General features: G+C 33.5%; 1 long non-coding RNA gene across 15 annotated transcripts in view; it reads left to right on the top strand.

Moving 5' to 3' along the window:
- The first annotated feature begins 8984 nt into the window (after positions 1 to 8984).
- The window catches only part of LOC143690251 (uncharacterized), a 71592-nt gene continuing 63486 nt past the window's right edge, over positions 8985 to 17090 (top strand). For 7 of the 15 annotated variants that reach the window (XR_013179076.1, XR_013179063.1, XR_013179065.1 and 4 more), the window contains exons 1-2: positions 9016 to 9079; positions 10818 to 10853. This is a non-coding gene — a long non-coding RNA (uncharacterized LOC143690251). Of the gene's footprint in view, positions 9080 to 10817; positions 10854 to 17090 lie in introns of all 15 variants that reach the window. The other 8 variants (XR_013179070.1, XR_013179064.1, XR_013179071.1 and 5 more) reach the window with 6 other exon arrangements.

Below are 17090 nucleotides of genomic sequence, written 5' to 3'. Positions count from 1 at the left end.
GGTGGATGTGAGATGATATCTCATTGTAGTTTTGATTTGCATTTCCCTAATAGCCAGGGAAGTTGTGCATCTTTTCATGTGCCTTTTGGTCATTTGTATTTCCTCTTCTGAGAAGTGTCTGTTCAAGTCCTTTGCACATTTTGTAATTGGGTTGTTTGTCTTTTTGTTATTGAGTTGAATAATCTCTTTATACATTTTGGATATTAGACCTTAATCTGATACATTGTTTCCAAATATCTCCCATTGTGTAGGTTGTTTTTTTACTTTCTTGACAAAGTTCTTTCATGCAAAAAAGTGTTTAATTTTGAGGCATTCCTATTTCTTTCTTTCTTTCTTCAATACTCGTGCTTTGGGTGTAAGGTCTAGGAAGCCACCTCCTATTATAAAATTGATAAGATATTTCCCTACACTTTCCTCTAACAGTTTTATGGTCTTAGATCTAATGTTTAGATCTTTGATCCATTTTGAGTTAATTTTCGTGTAGGGTATGAGGTATGCATCCTCTTTCATTCTTTTGCATGTGTATATCCAGTTCTCTAGGCACCATTTATTGAAGAGACTGTTCTGTCCAAGGTGAATTGGCTTGACTGCCTTATCAAAGATCAAATGTCCATAGATGAGAGGGTCTATATCTGAGCACTCTATTCGATTCCATTGGTCAGTTTATCTGTCTTTATGCCAGTACCATGCTGTTTTGACCACTGTAGCTTCATAATATGCCTTAAAGTCAGGTAGCATGAGACCTCTGACTTCATTTTTCTTTCTCATGATACTTTTAGCTATTTGGGGCACACTAACCATCCAGATAAATTTGGTTATTGGTTTTTCTATTTCTGCGAAGCAAGTTTTTGTGATTTTAATTGGTATTTCACTGAGTCTGTAAATTAATTTAGGTAGAGTTGACACCTTAACTATATTTAGTCTTCCAATCCATGAACACAGTGTGCCCTTCCATTTGTTTAGGTATTCTGTGATTTCTTTTAGCAATTTCTTATGGTTTTCTCTGTATGTCTTTTTCCTCTTTAGTTAAATTTATTCCTACATATTTTATTCTTTTGGTTGCAATTGTAAATGGAATTTTTGTTCATAAGTTCCACCTCAGATTGTTCATTACTAGCATGTAGAAACATTACAGAATTTTGAGTGTTGCTCTTGTAACCTGCCACTTTGCTGTACTCATTTATTAGCTCTAGTAGTTTTGCTGTGGATTTTTGGGGGTTTTTGACATATAGTATCATATCATCTGCAAACAGAGTTTTACTTCTTCCTTTCCAATTTTGATGTCTTGTATTTCTTTTTCTTGTCTAATTGCTCTGGCAAGAACTTCCCACACAATGTTGAATAACAATGGTGATAGTGGACATCCTTGTCTTGTTCCTGATCCTAGGGGAAAAGTTTTCAGTTTTTCTCCATTGAGGATGATGTTACCTGTGGGTTTTTCATATATTCCCTTTATCATGTTAAGGAAGTTCCCTTCTATCCCTATCCTTTGAAGTGTTTTCAACAGGAAAGGATGTTGAATTTTGCCAAATGCCCTTTCTGCCTCAATCAAGATGATCATGTGGTTTTTCTGCTTTGATTTGTTTATATGGAACCATCCTTGCATACCTGTAGGATGAATCCTACTTGGGCACGGTGTATAATTCTTTTAATATGCTGCTGGATTTGAATTGCAAGAATTTTGTTGAGAATTTTTGCATCTATATTCATAAGAGAGATTGGTCTGTAGTTTTCTTTCTTTATAATATCTTTGTCTGGCTTTGCTATGAGGGTGATGTTGGCTTCACAGAATGAGTTAAGTAGCTTTCCATCCTCTTCAATTTTTTTAAAGAGTTTGAGCAGGATTGGTATTAATTCTTTCTGGAATGTTTGGTAGAATTCACAAGGGAAGCCATCTGGTCCTGGAGTTTTCTTTTTCGGGAGCTTCTTAATGACTGATTCAATTTCTTTACTTGTGATTGGTTTGTTGAGGTCGTATATTTCTTCTCAAGTCAATATTGGTTGTTCATGCCTTTCTAGGAAGTTGTCCACTTCATCTACATTGTCGAGTTTATTAGCATAAAGTTGTTCATAGTAGCTTCTCATTACTTTCGTTATTTCTGTGGGGTCACAGTTTATGTCTCTTCTTCCATTTCTGATTTTATTTCTTTCCATCCTCTCTCTTCTTCTTTTTGTCAATCTCTCTAAGCATCCATCAATCCAATTGTTTTCATGCTCTCAGTTTCATTTATTTCTGCTCTAATCACTATTTCTTTCCTTTTGCTTGCTTTGGGGTTAGTTTGCTGTTCTTTCTCTAGTTCTTCCAAGGGGACAGTTAATTCCTCGATTTTTGCTCTTTCTTCTTTTTTAATATAGGCATTTAGGACAATAAATTTCCCTCTTAGCACTGCCTTTGCTGCATCCCATAAATTTAGATATGTCGTGTTTTTATTTGCCTCTAGATATTTACTGGTTTCTCTTGTAATTTATTCCTTGACCCATTGGTTATTTAAGAGTGTGCTGTTGAGCCTCCATATATTCATGAACTTTCTGGCACTCTGCCTATTATTGATTTCCAACTTCATTTCTTCATGATCTGAGAAAGTGTTTTGTATGATTTTAATATTTTTAAATTTATTGAAACTTGGTTTGTGAACCAGCATATGATCTATTCTTGAGAATGGTCCATGAGCACATGAGAAAAAGGTATATCCTGCTGCCATGGGGTGTAATGTTCTATTAATGTCTGTTAAGACTAGCTCTTTTGTTGTGTTATTCAAATTCTTTGTTTCTTTATTGATCCTCTGTCTAGATGTTCTGTCATTGATGAGAGTGAGGAATTGAAGTCTCCAACTATTATGGTAGATGTGTCTATTTCTCATTTCAGTGTTTTCAATGTGTGCCTCATGTATTTTGGAGCATTCTGGCTTGGTGCATAAATATTTATGATTATTATGTCTTCTTGTTGAATGTTCCTTTTATTAATACGTAGTGTCCTTCTTTGTCTCTTTTAACTGTTTTGCATTTGAAGTCTAATTTGTTGGATATTAGTATAGCTACTCCTGCTCTTTTCTGATTGTTATTTGAATGAAATATCTTTTCCCAACCTTTCACCTTCAACTTATGTTTATACTTGGATCTAAGATGCATTTTCTGTAGACAGCATATAATTGGGTCCTGTTTTTTAACCCATTCTGCCAGTGTATGTCTTTTGATTGTGGAGTTTAATCCATTAACATATAGTGTTATTGCTGTATGGGCAGTACTTTCTTCTACCATTTTGCCTTTTGGATTTTACATGTCATATATAATTTTCCTTCTTTTTACTTTTACTGATAGTCTTCATTTCTACATTCTTCTCCACACCTCTCTCTCTCCTGTTATTTCATATCTGTCTCTAGTGTTCCCTTTAGTATTTCTTGCAGAGCTGGAGTCTTGGTCACAAATTCAATCAGTGATTTTTTTGTCTGAAATGTTTTAATTTTTCCCTCATTTTTGGAGGACAATTTTGCTGGATATACACTGGCAGAATGGGTTAAAAAACAGGACCCAATTATATGCTGTCTACAGAAAATGCATCTTAGATCCAAGTATAAACATAAGTTGAAGGTGAAAGGTTGGGAAAAGATATTTCATTCAAATAACAATCAGAAAAGAGCAGGAGTAGCTATACTAATATCCAGCAAAATTGGGAGTTTTGTTTGTTTGGGAGTTTTTCTCTTTTATTAATTTAAATACATCATCCCACTGTCTTCTCGCCTCCATGATTTTTGCTGAGAAATCTACTCATAGTCTTCTTGGGTTTACCTTGTATGTAATGGATTGCTTTTCTCTTGCTGCTTTCAAGATCCTCTCTTTTTCTTTGACATCTGACATTCTGATTAGTAAGTGTCTTTGAGTATGTCTATTTGGATCAATTCTGTTTGGGGTAGCTGACTTTCTTGGATCTGTAATTTTAAGTCTTTCATAAGAGTTGGGAAATTTTCAGTGATAATTTCCTCCATTAGTTTTTCTCCTCCTTTTCCCTTTTCTTTTCCTTCTGGGACACCCACAACACATATATTAATGTTCTTCATGCTGTCATTCATTTCCCTGAGTCCTTGCTCATATTTTTCCATTCTTTTCCCTATATTTTCTTTCGCTTGTTGGATTTCAGATGTCCTGTCCTCCAGTTCACTAATCCTATCTTCTGCCTCTTGAAATCTGACACTACAGATTTCCATTTTTTTCATCTCTTCTACTGTGCCTTTAATTCCCATAAGTTCTATGATTTGATTTTTCAGAATTTCAATTTCTTCTTTTTGTTCATTCCTTGCTTTTTTTATATCCTCCCTCAATTCACTCATTTGATTTTTGATGAGGTTTTCCATGTTTGTTTGAACATTCTGAATTAATTATTTCAACATCTGTATCTCATTTGAATTGTTGGTTTGTTCCTTTGGGCCATATCTTCAATTTTCCCAGTATGAGTCATTACTCTTTGCTGGCATCTAGGCATTTAATTACCTTAATTAGTTTATTCTGGATATTGTTTTCACTTTTTTTTACCTAGGATTTTCTTGCTGGATAACTTTTTTGTCTATCTTTTTATTTGACATTCAGTTCAGCTTAATCTGGACCTCTAACTTAGGTTTTATTTAACAGATCAGAAATTTTCAGTTCTTATTTTTTGTTTCTTGCCCTGCCTCTATGGTGCCTTCTTCCTCCCTTACAGGGTCTACTTAAGTATTATAGACCCCAGACAGATTTTCCCAGACCAAACTGGACTCCTGTCTAGAGGAAAGAGTTAACAGTGTCAGTTTTCCCTGAGAGTGAGACCCAGCAGATTGAAAGGCTTTCCTATGAAGCCTCTGGGCTTTCCATTTTTCTTATCCTGCCCAGTATGTGGCACTTGTCTGCCTGCAGGTCCCACCAGCACAAGGTGATGTGGTATCTTTAACTTCAGCAGACTTTCCAATTCTGGGTGGGCTTGCAGCTGGTCCAGCTGGTCCAGACTGGGGTATGCTGTGTGTCCAGTCATTGACGTGTCCCCAGCAGTTGTTCTGGACTATTCCTAGCTATTTATTACCTTCTCTGGAGGATGAACTAAATCCCACACCTTGCTAAGTCACCATCTTGGCCAAGACTCCTCATGTTCTCCTACATTTCTTTTCTGAACTCTTACAGCTAACATTATTCCTTTATATAATAGTTTAACATCTTGTGGCAAGTTCTCTGATTATTTTGTTTCAAAATACTTTCAGCTATTTTCTTCCACATGAACTTTACAAACCATATGTAATTTTCAAGAAAATAAAAACTACTGTTAATGTTTATTTAAATTTCATCCTACATGCTAATTGAAAAAACTAAATTCACAATAATGAATTATGGAGCCCAAAATTTGTCTGTCTGCATTCAAGTAAACATTTATATTTTACAGTAAATTTTGTAGTTTTCTTCACATACAGTTTTCACATTTTTTAAATCAGCTCTTTTGGGACATTATTTACACAAAGTAAAATGCACTCATTTTAAATGTTTGGTTTGCTATGTTTTGACAGATATATATACTCACACAACCACCATACCTATCAAGATGCAACACCCTCAAATTCTCCTTGTAAATCTGCAGTTCCATCACCCATTTCCCTGCCATTCAGAAAAAATTCACATGACATAATGGTACAGATTAGTTTTTCTTGTTCTAAAACATATAAACAGAAGCTTATATCATGTACTCTTTTGTGTTTGGATACTGTCTCTTAATTTCATTGATATTCATTCACATTGATGTGTAAGTCTTCAATTTATTGCTTTATATTTCTGATTCATATTTCATTGTGTGAATATATATCAAATTGTTTACTGGACTTAACTGTGGGATTCTCTGGTATAATAAAATTAAAACAAAGCCATCTCATTTTGTGTATCAACAGTTATTAGCAAAATACTATTAAGTCAATGAACAAAGCTAAGTTATATGTGGAAAATTATTTTAACATCATATTTCTTACTCTGGTAAGAAACAAAATTAATACATAACATTAATACACTTTTAGTTTTAATAATACATGCATGTTCCATTTATAAGTATATGCTTTTCAAGTAAAATGTTACCTAGAAACTTATTTTGTCCATAAGAATAGTATTTAACTACAGACTTGGCAATAATTACTCTTACATGGGCTCATGAATCTTGTCTTCATTAGCCTTACCCAGCTGTGATTTCTCTGATAGCCAGTAATGTAAAGCAGATATAGCACCCTGTTTTCATCTTCTGAAATGTGTTTTCTCCAAACATAAGTACCTATCTCCCCAGTAAGTTCCTGCATATTATTGGATTAAATGCTCGGCTTGCTGGTTGATTGCCGGAATGTCAACTTCCACTACAGGTATATCTAGTGTTATTTTTAACATTATCCTATCACTAGACTCATTAGATTGCATTAAAGTATAAAGAAAAAGGAGCATTAATTTTTAATTATCTGTGTACAATCATAGTGAAACTCTTATTAGCTGTGTGACACTGGGAAATACAATTCAATCCTCTAAAACACAAAAATGAAAATAACAGTACTATATTGCTCATATAGATATTTGGAGATCATATTAATATTTTATATGTGCATATATGGATATTTTTAAATGTCCTTCTTAAAAATTCCTGTGACACACAGACACACATATGTTTATATAGACAATTCCAAATTCTGTTGAGTTTTTATGTGTATTTAGATTTTTTTTTTATTAACGGAAAGAAAGAAAAAAAAAGAAATTAACATAACATTTAGAAATCATACCGTTCTACATATGCACTCAGTAATTCTTAACATCATCACATAGATGCATGATCATCGTTTCTTAGTACATTTGCATCGGTTTAGAGGAACTAGCAACACAACAGAAAAAGATATAAAATGTTAATATAGAGAAAAGAAATAAAAGTAGTAATAATAGTAAAAAAACAAAAAAAAAACCTATAGCTCAGATGCAGCTTCATTCAGTGTTTTAACATGATTACTTTACAATTAGGTATTATTGTGCTGTCCATTTTTGAGTTTTTGTATCTAGTCCTGTTGCACAGTCTGTATCCCTTCCACTCCAATTACCCATTATCTTACCCTGTTTCTAACTCCTGCTGGACTCTGTTACCAATGACATATTTCAAGTTTATTCTCGAATGTCCGTTCACATCAGTGGGACCATACAGTATTTGTCCTTTAGTTTTTGGCTGGACTCACTCAGCATAATATTCTCTAGGTCCATCCATGTTATTACATGCTTCATAAGTTTATCTTGTCTTAAAGCTGCATAATATTCCATCGTATGTATATACCACAGTTTATTTAGCCATTCTTCTGTTGATGGACATTTTGGCTGTTTCCATCTCTTTGCAATTGTAAATAACGCTGCTATAAACATTGGTGTGCAAATGTCCGTTTGTGTCTTTGCTAGGTATCTACTCAAAGGACTTAAGGGCAAAGACACAAACGGACATGTGTATTTAGTTTTTTAATAATTTGTTTCTTTATCTTGTATATAGGAAAGTCTTTTGCAGATCCTTTAGAATTATTTGATATATCAAATGATGGCCAACACTATATTTTTTACTAATGTTGTTTAATGAAATGCTCAAATATCTAAAGGGATAAGTATATGGTAATTTTCCTTTTCTCATTTTAGTGTACATTTGTGTATGTGTATACTTAGTCATATTTATTTTAATTTTCCTACACAAACTTTATAATTATTTTATTACATATTTAAAATATATCTTGTGAAATGCTCACTATATTAAATATAGAAGTTTGAATATATTTAGTTTGTTATTCCAGGAATGGGCTAACTAAATTTATTAAATAAAACTTAGTAATTAATGGTACTAAAACTAGAAAAGACAAATATATCAATGAAAGAGAATAGAACTTTGAAAGCGTTCTAAGAGACACAGCTAAAGTTAAAGTGGCATTTTATCATATAAATGAAACAAATCAAAATATTTAAAAATCCTCCACTTTACATTGTTATCTTTATCCCTTTAAGAACTGTAAGCAATTATGCCTGTTTCTTTAATTTATTTAGGTAGGTCTATATTTGTGTTAAATATTTCTTTAAACCTTATTTTACTGTATTATATACTAAGGGAGAAATACCTAACATACTTCCACCAAATGAAAGAGCTTCTGACTTCCTAGGAAATAATTTTAAATCAAATTTCACATTTCATTATTCGTTGTTCTCTATAATAGCACTATCCTATAAAAGTTTCTGTGCTAATGGAAGTATTCCATTAGCATTAATATTTAATTATCTGTGTACAATCATAGTGAAACTCTTATTAGCTGTGTGACACTGGGAAATACAATTCAATCCTCTAAAACACTAAAATGAAAATAATAGTACTACATTGCTCATATGGATATTTGGAGATCATATTAATATATATTCAATATAGTAGTCACTAGCAAGTTATGGTTATTGAGCATTAATTGTGACTACTGAAACTGAGGAACTGAATTTTAAAATTTTATTTAATGTTGATTCAAATTCAAATAGCTACCTGTGGCTAGTGTCTTCCACATTGGACGGTAGTGCTGTTTTAAATATTTTCAGCTGTGAGAAAGTACATCATTACTTCTACATTATCTTTTTTTTACCTTTATGCTCCTTTGTGAGTTTTATCCAAAATTTGATATTATGTAAATTAATAACTGTGATCTGCTCATTATAATTATTATCATGGTTAAAACTTATTATATATAGTAGTTTTTGGGTATTGAGTCATATCCTCCACAACATTTGAAACTATTATTAGTTAAAATGCTATTTATTAGTTAATTGTTAGTTAAAATGTTATTAGAATCTTTAAAAATGTTATTAGTTAAGATGTGCCCAAACCTCATTCAGTTTGAAGACCTTAGAAGCAAAGGAAATTATACACAGAAAGAGCAGCCACAGGGATCAACCAGAAACTGGAAGACAATGGAACCTGAAGAGAAAGGAGGGGATGTCACAATGTGCATTGCCATGTGACAGAAAAGTCAATGAACCCCAAGATTACTGGCCAACCAGAAGATACCAGCCTTGGGAAGAGAAAAGCTTACTGGCTTCTGAAATTGTGAGTCAATATATTCCTATTGTTAAACCAACTTTACGATGTTTGTTATAGTATTAGGAACTTAGCAGAGTAGTTATAAAAGAGGTAGTACATATGCACTGAAACGTAAATATTGGTTATATGGAATGATGTCTACACTAGAGCGTTAAGAGATAAGAACAATTTGCCCAACATTTCTGCAAATATTACAAATTCATCTACACATGAACTTGTGATACTGTTTTTTTCCGTGTGGATTTTTATATATTGGAAAAGACAATTATAAAAGTCTGCTAACTGTGTTTGCTGATGCCAGGTTTGAAATAGAAGATTGTGTGGGACAGATATTAAGGTACCCCCATATTCCCTGATTCCTACTATCTAGGTGTTTACATAATCCTCTCCGCTTAAGTGTGGGAAGGCCCTGTGACTTGTTTCTTCTAGCCAATAGATCATGATATATGTAATAGGTACATTTGATTATGTGCTTGTCTTACTCCTTATTACAGAGAGTAAAAGGATTTGTATGATTAGGTTGCAGTTATATGTACTAAATATTCTACACTGTGGTGCATATGGTAGGTTCTCAATGGATATTTGTTGAAAAATGAACACATAGCACAATTCTTTTTTACTGAATAAATATTATGAAAATAGTTGAGTTTTTAGTCTGAGAAGGAGACCCTCTCTCTTGCTGGCATGAAGATGCTGTGTTGTAACCTTCCCTACAGGGAACACATGGCAAAGGACTGAGGAAACCATTTAGCCTCAGCCAGCAAGAAATTAAGGTAGCCAGTTATCGTAATCTGCCAATAACCACACGGGCTTGGCAGCAGATTCTTCCCCAGTCTAGACTCAGAGAAGGAGCCAGTTGTGGCCACCACTTTGATTGCCTCCTTGAAGAGGATGCTAATCCATGCACGGTCTCCTTTCCCAGAGACACTGTGAGATAAAACAACATAAATGTATATTGCTTTAGGCCAATAAATTTGTGATAAATTTCTTATTAATCAAATACAGACAGAAAGGTAAACATTTTACTTTTTATATTTCCTCCCTTTTGAAAATTTAATGTTGACCTTGTATATGTCTGTTCAAAGTTAAAGAAATGCAGTGTAGGAAAAACAAGTTAAAGGATATATTTTGTGGTTGTTGAAGAGTTTGCTAGCTCCAGGCCAAAATCCTATCTGTAATTTTTAGACCTCACAATAGGAAATTATGAAGGCTTTCCTTGGCAGGACTCATGGGGGAAAGCTGCCTTCCCCATGTCAGATTTGGTCAAAGACTCAGTCCTCCAAAGCCAGGCCGTGTCTTATGTATACGTGCATTCCTAGCCCAGGTGCCTCTATTAAGGGACCTCCATATCAGGAAGACTCAGCTGTTACCAGTCAGGTCCCTTGGTCTATCAGTGGATCTTCAAAGCACCTTTCTTTAGTCCGACGCAGCCCTTTTCCACTCCTAGAACTTCCCTCTCTCTCTTCTCAGCCCTAGAGACTATTCTGATAGTTATAAATCTGATCCTCTCCCAGTGCCCTGTGTGGGCAAAAATGAAACATCAGGGGAGCCAGTGCATTTTTCTGTTTAGCATTTTGCTTATATTATTGCAGTAAAGGAATAAAATCTTGACTGATACTTTCAGTTTGGCTTATTGTGTCAATTGACTATTTCCATGCCTTGCAGCTCAGTGCTCTCTCTCTAACAGTTTTTCTCTCTCTCTCTCTCTCTCTAACAATTATAATATGTTTGTAATATATTTGAGTCATCAAGAATGGCTAAAGTATTAGAAGAGAAAAATGTAAGTAAACTTCTTATAAATAAAATAAGAAACTGAGAAAGTTTCTTATTTTGATATTCCATAATTTGATATTATGTAAATTAATAACTGCCATCTGCTTATTATAATTATTAATTATCATGATTAATACTTATTATATATAGCATAAGTACAATAAGCATAAGTATAATAGCATAATAAGTATGACATCATATTCATACAATGACGTATCCAAATTAATTAAAAAGAGGGACATGTATCAACATGGATAAGTCTTAAAAGTATAAAGATAAAGAAAATTGTGGGGTGTTATATACAATATTATACAGTTCATATAAAATGTCAAAACATGTAAACCAGCTTATGAAATGCAAATAAATGATAAACAACCGTTTCAGAAAAGCAGGTACTTCTGAAATGGAAGGATGGGAATGAGACTAGGAAAATATAAATAAATATCCTCAAACTTTAAAGCTATCCTTTATTTGAACTATAAACATAAATCTGAATCAAATAAGGCAAACCTTAAGATATGACCAGCCATAGGAAAAGAAACATTGGTGGTTATTAGTCTATAATATGTAATGCAGGCCTAAAGATTTTCATAATAATTTAAAAAGAAAAGGATCAGTGAATGTAGAGAGGTAATACATATTTAAAATCCATGGTTCATAGATTTGTTGACTGGAACAATAATATTGTGATGAATAAAAAGTGGGAATTCAAAAGCAGTTTGTATGCTAGGAAAACATTGAATGCAGTTAGGAAGGAAGACGTTTCAGATACTTCAAGCATCTATAGTTAGTGATGAACACCAGAAATTGAATGTAGAAGATTGTGGAAAGATGGCAGAGTGATTCTAGGATTCAGTCCTTCTGCCAGAATAACTATTAAACAGGCAGGAACTGTCTGAAATAGCTCATTCAAAACTCCAGGGGACAACAGAACACTGTACAGCATCAAAGCAAGAGTGAGAGAAAGGGCTTAATAAAGTATAGTAAAGATCAGAAATTGCTTATTCCACATGGATTTGCTGGCGCCGATCCCCCACACTCTCAGCAGGCTGCCCTGTGGTCCAGCCCCTGCCTAGCTCGCTGGTGAAAGAAAGGGACATGAGTTCCTCTTCCCCCAGACAGGGGTGGGCATAGCTGATCACTGATCACAGCTTTTGGTTAGTGACTTCTCATCCCTGGGGGCCAGCATTCCAAGCTGCCCCAACAAAAGAAGCTCAGGAGACTTAAGGATACCTTGGCTACCTCAGGGCTGTATTTGCTGGGAAGGTCAGATAGTGCAGATTTGAAGAACCCTGGCACCCATCCCGATCCCCTCCCCAAGGCAGTTTGGACATATATGCACCCCTTCCATGGGTCCCTGGCCATATTTAAGCTGGGCAAGACTGACTTGAGAAACTCTTCTCCAGTGTGCCTTTCCTCCCAGAATTTGCCCACCAGGAGAAAGCAGCTTTAGACAAGGAAAGTAGTGTAAGAAATAATAGAGGCAGACAGCCTGGGGCAAAGCCTTGCCTACTTTAAACACCCTTGGGAAGGAGGTCTGTCTTCTGGGAAATAGAGGGTGCATCCAAAGTTCTATAAACAGGGGAGCCCCCGAACAATTAGCAATCACAAGCCTGGGATAAGTCCAGAAAAGGCAGAGACAACCCTTCACTCTGCATTCTCCGTGAGCAGACCTTTCTGATGGGATGGCTGAAGTTAGAAAAAATCTGTCTCATCACTAGCTGGTTACAAAATCAAGAAACAGACATCTGGGGGAGTAAAACATAGAGACAGATAAGGAAGCGGAAAAAAAAAAAAGAATTTATCCATGCAGATGTGATCCTTAAAACTATACAAGTGGATAAGATTAGCACAGAAAGGAGGTTAATCAGGAAGAAGCAAAAAGCCTTCAGGAATCTTCATTTATAAATGTCAACTCCAGATTATCAACACAATTAGATAATAAAGACTGGAATAATTAAGAAAAGCATTGTTGAGATTGAATTAAAACCATGTGACAGTAGCAAATGGATATTAGGAGAGAGTTCTGTTCTGGGGAAATAAAGGGAGAAAGGAGACGTCACGAATATCCAGAAAATTAAATGACTGAATAACATAATCTTCTCTAGTAATTTTCATTTGTGAGTCTCCTAACTATTTCTTTTTTGATAAAGAAACTGAGCAAATAAAGCTTTAGACCCTAGGTACTCATGGGTACCCTTATAACCACATAATGTGAGGAAAGGCTTACTCTGATTCCTTCATAAATCAATTTGTTTTAGTTTATAGTAGAAGTAAAGAATTTAGTTAGAGAACACATGGCTTTATGAACAAGGAATTCTGCAACTATTTAGTAAAGCTATTCTGTGGTTTTGGCATCTGATGGCATAGCATTTTTTCCCCACTTTACCTGAAATCTTTTCTTAAAATATTACACTTTAGTTTCTATTTTACTTGAGTTAAATTTGTTCCGACATAACTTGGTAACAAGAGGTAGTCACATCAGTTCTTACGGTTTAACACTAATGTGACGACATTAGTTTTACTCTTTATTTTAAAAATAATGTTTGCTAAAATGGAAAATCAGTTCTGGCAGTAAAATATTTTATATATTAAATTTTCTTTCTAGCATATTAAAACACTGAATGAAGCTGCATCTGAGCTATAGTTTTTTTTTGTTTGTTTGTTTGTGTGGTTTTTTTATATATATATTTTTTATTATTATTATTTTTATTTTTTCTCTATATTATCATTCTACATCTTTTTCTGTTGTTTTGCTAGTTCTTTTCCTAAATCGATGCAAATGTACTAAGAAATGATGATCATACATCTATGTGATGATATTAAGAATTACTGATTGCATATGTAGAATGGAATTTCTAAATGTTGGGTTAATTTTTTTTAATTGATTAAAATGAATAAATAAATAAATAAATAAATAATAGGGGGAGCAAGCGTTAAAAATAAATTTAGTTTAAAGTGCTAGTGGTAAATGAAAGCGAGGGGTAAGGGGTATGGCATGTATAATCGTTTTTTTCTGTTATCATTTTATTTCTTTTTCTGTTGTCTTTTTAATTTTTTTCTAAATCAATGCAAATGTTCTAGAAATGATGAATATGCAACTATGTGATAATATTAAGAATTACTGATTGTGTATGTAGAATGGAATGATATCGTAATGTTTTGTCTGTTAATTTTTTTAATTAATAAAAAAATTTAAAAAAAAAGCCAATAGTACTCTCCAAAAAAAAAAATTTAAACATATTGAGAAGTAATAGAAAATTCTCTAGACTTCAAATGTTATATTTAAAGTTCCTGACAGAGAAGCCTATGAGAGAAGATGTGCAGACTTTGGCTCTGCCAATATGTTGGAAAATGCAACTGCTTTGACTCCATAACACCAAATACGCTTGACAAAATACAGCACATATCCTACTGAATGCACGTGTGAATCTATAAGAAATTTTCCGGAGGCTGTAAACCAGAGAAAGCTGGAATCCACTGTGATAAATGTTGAAAATCTAGTGGACCTGAGGACTTTGGATGATTTCTGAAACAGAGATAGTAGAGTTTTAGTAGCTGTCTAGGGATCCAGGAGGGGTGGAAGTGGAAGCCTTTAGTCTACTCAAAGTGGAGAATTGGTACAAACTTTCCTTCATAGAAAATCTATTAGTGATAATAATAATTGAATTCCAAAGTTCAAAGTAGATACTTAAATAACAGAACAAAATGACATAAAAATAAAATATAAATGAGAGGTTAGGCAAGATAATGCAATGACTGTTCAACATACAGTTACTATATGTTGAATGGTGAGGGATGATGGAAATGAAGATGATGAATACAAAGAAATTCACCCTTAGACTCATCATAATTAAATTCCAAATCACCAAAGACAGCAAAAAAGGGAAAAAATGTAACCAATGGAGGAATGTCAATGAACTTTCAAAAGAATCAAAGAAAACTTTGAATTAGTAAAATTAAAACAGAAGGCAAACATTTGTGAAAGGACATAGAGAAAGCATAAATTAATGTGGAAAAAATAATTCCAAATATATCATTTATTTTTTATAAAAACCTAGCCATATGAAATATACTAAATGTAGACTAAAGTATAAGAAAATAGAATTTTTTTTTAATTGAGTTTAATTGTCCTTTAAAAATTAAAAGTGGGCGGTGTGACAGTGGCTCAGTGGCAGAGTTCTCACCTGCTATCCATGCAGGCAATTCCTGGTGCCTGCCCATGCAAAAAAAAAAAAAAAAAAAAAAAGATTTTGTCCAAGTATAATTAAAGATAAAAAAGCCTTTATATATTGAAAAAGGTCAAACTTACCATAAAGATATAAATAACCCAAGCATATGTATAGCTAATAGCATACATAAAGCAAAAATGTAACTATAAGTAGGGGAAAAAACACCATTTTATTGAGAGATTCTATAATCTCGTCTCAAAAATTGATAGATAAAACAGACAAAAATCAGTAATAATATAGCAAACTTTGGGGGAAAAACACAAATTTGATCCAATGGATAGTCTTAAAGTATCACATATTAATTGGAGAATATACATTACTTTCTGATACACATTTGATATTAAAAATAACTATATATTAGACTAAAAATTACTTTTAACAATTTGCAAAGAATTTGTATCACATAGGCTATTAACAAAAATAAAAATACACTTAGAAATTTTAAAGATACTCTATTGGATTGACAAAATTATAATGGAAGTAGAAAACAAGCAATTACTGACACAATTAAAAGGGTATATAGAGGAAAATATATAGGTATTGTTTCAGAATACTAGCAGAAAAAAAGGTAGAAACTATGTGATGCATTTATCTATCAGAAACTGTTAGAAAAAGAAAGAAAAATAAGCACAAAGAATGTAGAAGGCAGATATAATGTCAATAAATGAAACAATAAATATTTGAGAAATCAAAGCCAGTGGATAAAACTTATCAAACAAACATTTGTTTGAAGTTACAATACACTTAAACCTTTTAAAGTGAAAACTAAGTTGAAATTCTAATTATAGGCCAATCTTGTCAATGGAAATAGATAAAAAAGACTAAGTAAAATCACATACAAAACCCCCACATAAACATAAATCTAACAATGTAAAACAAAAACACATTTGAAAAAATAGTCTAAAGCATAAAAACCATAATGAAACTTATTCTCCCCAGGTATCATGAGTGGGAAAAATGGATTTATACCAGAGAATCTGCTAATATAATTAATTACATAAAATATTAAAAGAAATAGAAAAGGTAATTATTTCAATATATTCAACAAAGAAGTATTTGGAGAATTTCAAAAATACCTCAAGATAAATACACTTAGCAAATGAGAAGGTAAATCACTTAAGTGACTAAAATGTGACTATCTAAATCTTATAGCTAAAACAAGACTTACAGTTGACCATTATGGTGGCATACGATGTTGCAGGGTTCTATCCCTCTTACAAAATCTTTGAACAATTAGGAAAAACTTCAGAGTCATTTTCCTAGAAATTTTGACAAAGAATAAAAGGGTTGCAGTAACTGGGCAAGTAGCAAATCAAGAAAAAAAAAACTATTAAAAATTAAAAACAAAAAAACTATAGAAGAAGCTTGCAGCCGTGGTATGAAACCAGCCTGCATTCCCATTATGGGTCCCTGGCCCTGCTCTAAACGTAGCGAGGTAACCCCTATGTGTATATTGGGGGGGCGGAGGGGTGCCTATATGACAGTGCCTATCATGTGACACCCTGAAAGACTGAATTAGGAGTCATCTCAGTTTTGCCTTCCCAGAACTTGCCCTACAGGCAGAAGAAGTTTATAGACAGCTAAACTAGTGTAAGAAACAATTCATTCAAAGTACAATTGAGCAAAGAATTACTGATGTAAGGACATAAAATAGAGCACACCAGATGGGGAAAGTCTTTTCCACAGGGTATAGAGGGAGCATTCAGATTCCTGTAAAGGGGGGATTTCCTAAGACCAGGAGCAAGCCAAGGATAAAAGGAGGCTCACATAAGATGAGGGGCTGTTGTAGTTTACTAGCTGCCAGAATGCAAAATACCAGAAACAGAATGGCTTTTCAAAAGGGGAATTTAATAAGTTGCTAGTTTATGGTTCTAAGGCTGAGAAAATGTCCCAATTAAAACAAATCTATAGAAATTTCCAATCAAAGGCATCCATCCAGGGAAAGATACCTTGGTTCAAAAGAAGGCCGATGAAGTTCAGCGTTTCTCTCTCAAGTGAGAAGGCACAAGGCA

Source organism: Tamandua tetradactyla, chromosome 7, assembly GCF_023851605.1.
Source record: "Tamandua tetradactyla isolate mTamTet1 chromosome 7, mTamTet1.pri, whole genome shotgun sequence".
Taxonomy (NCBI): Eukaryota; Metazoa; Chordata; class Mammalia; order Pilosa; family Myrmecophagidae; genus Tamandua; species Tamandua tetradactyla.
This window is presented reverse-complemented; position numbering and strand designations above follow the sequence as displayed.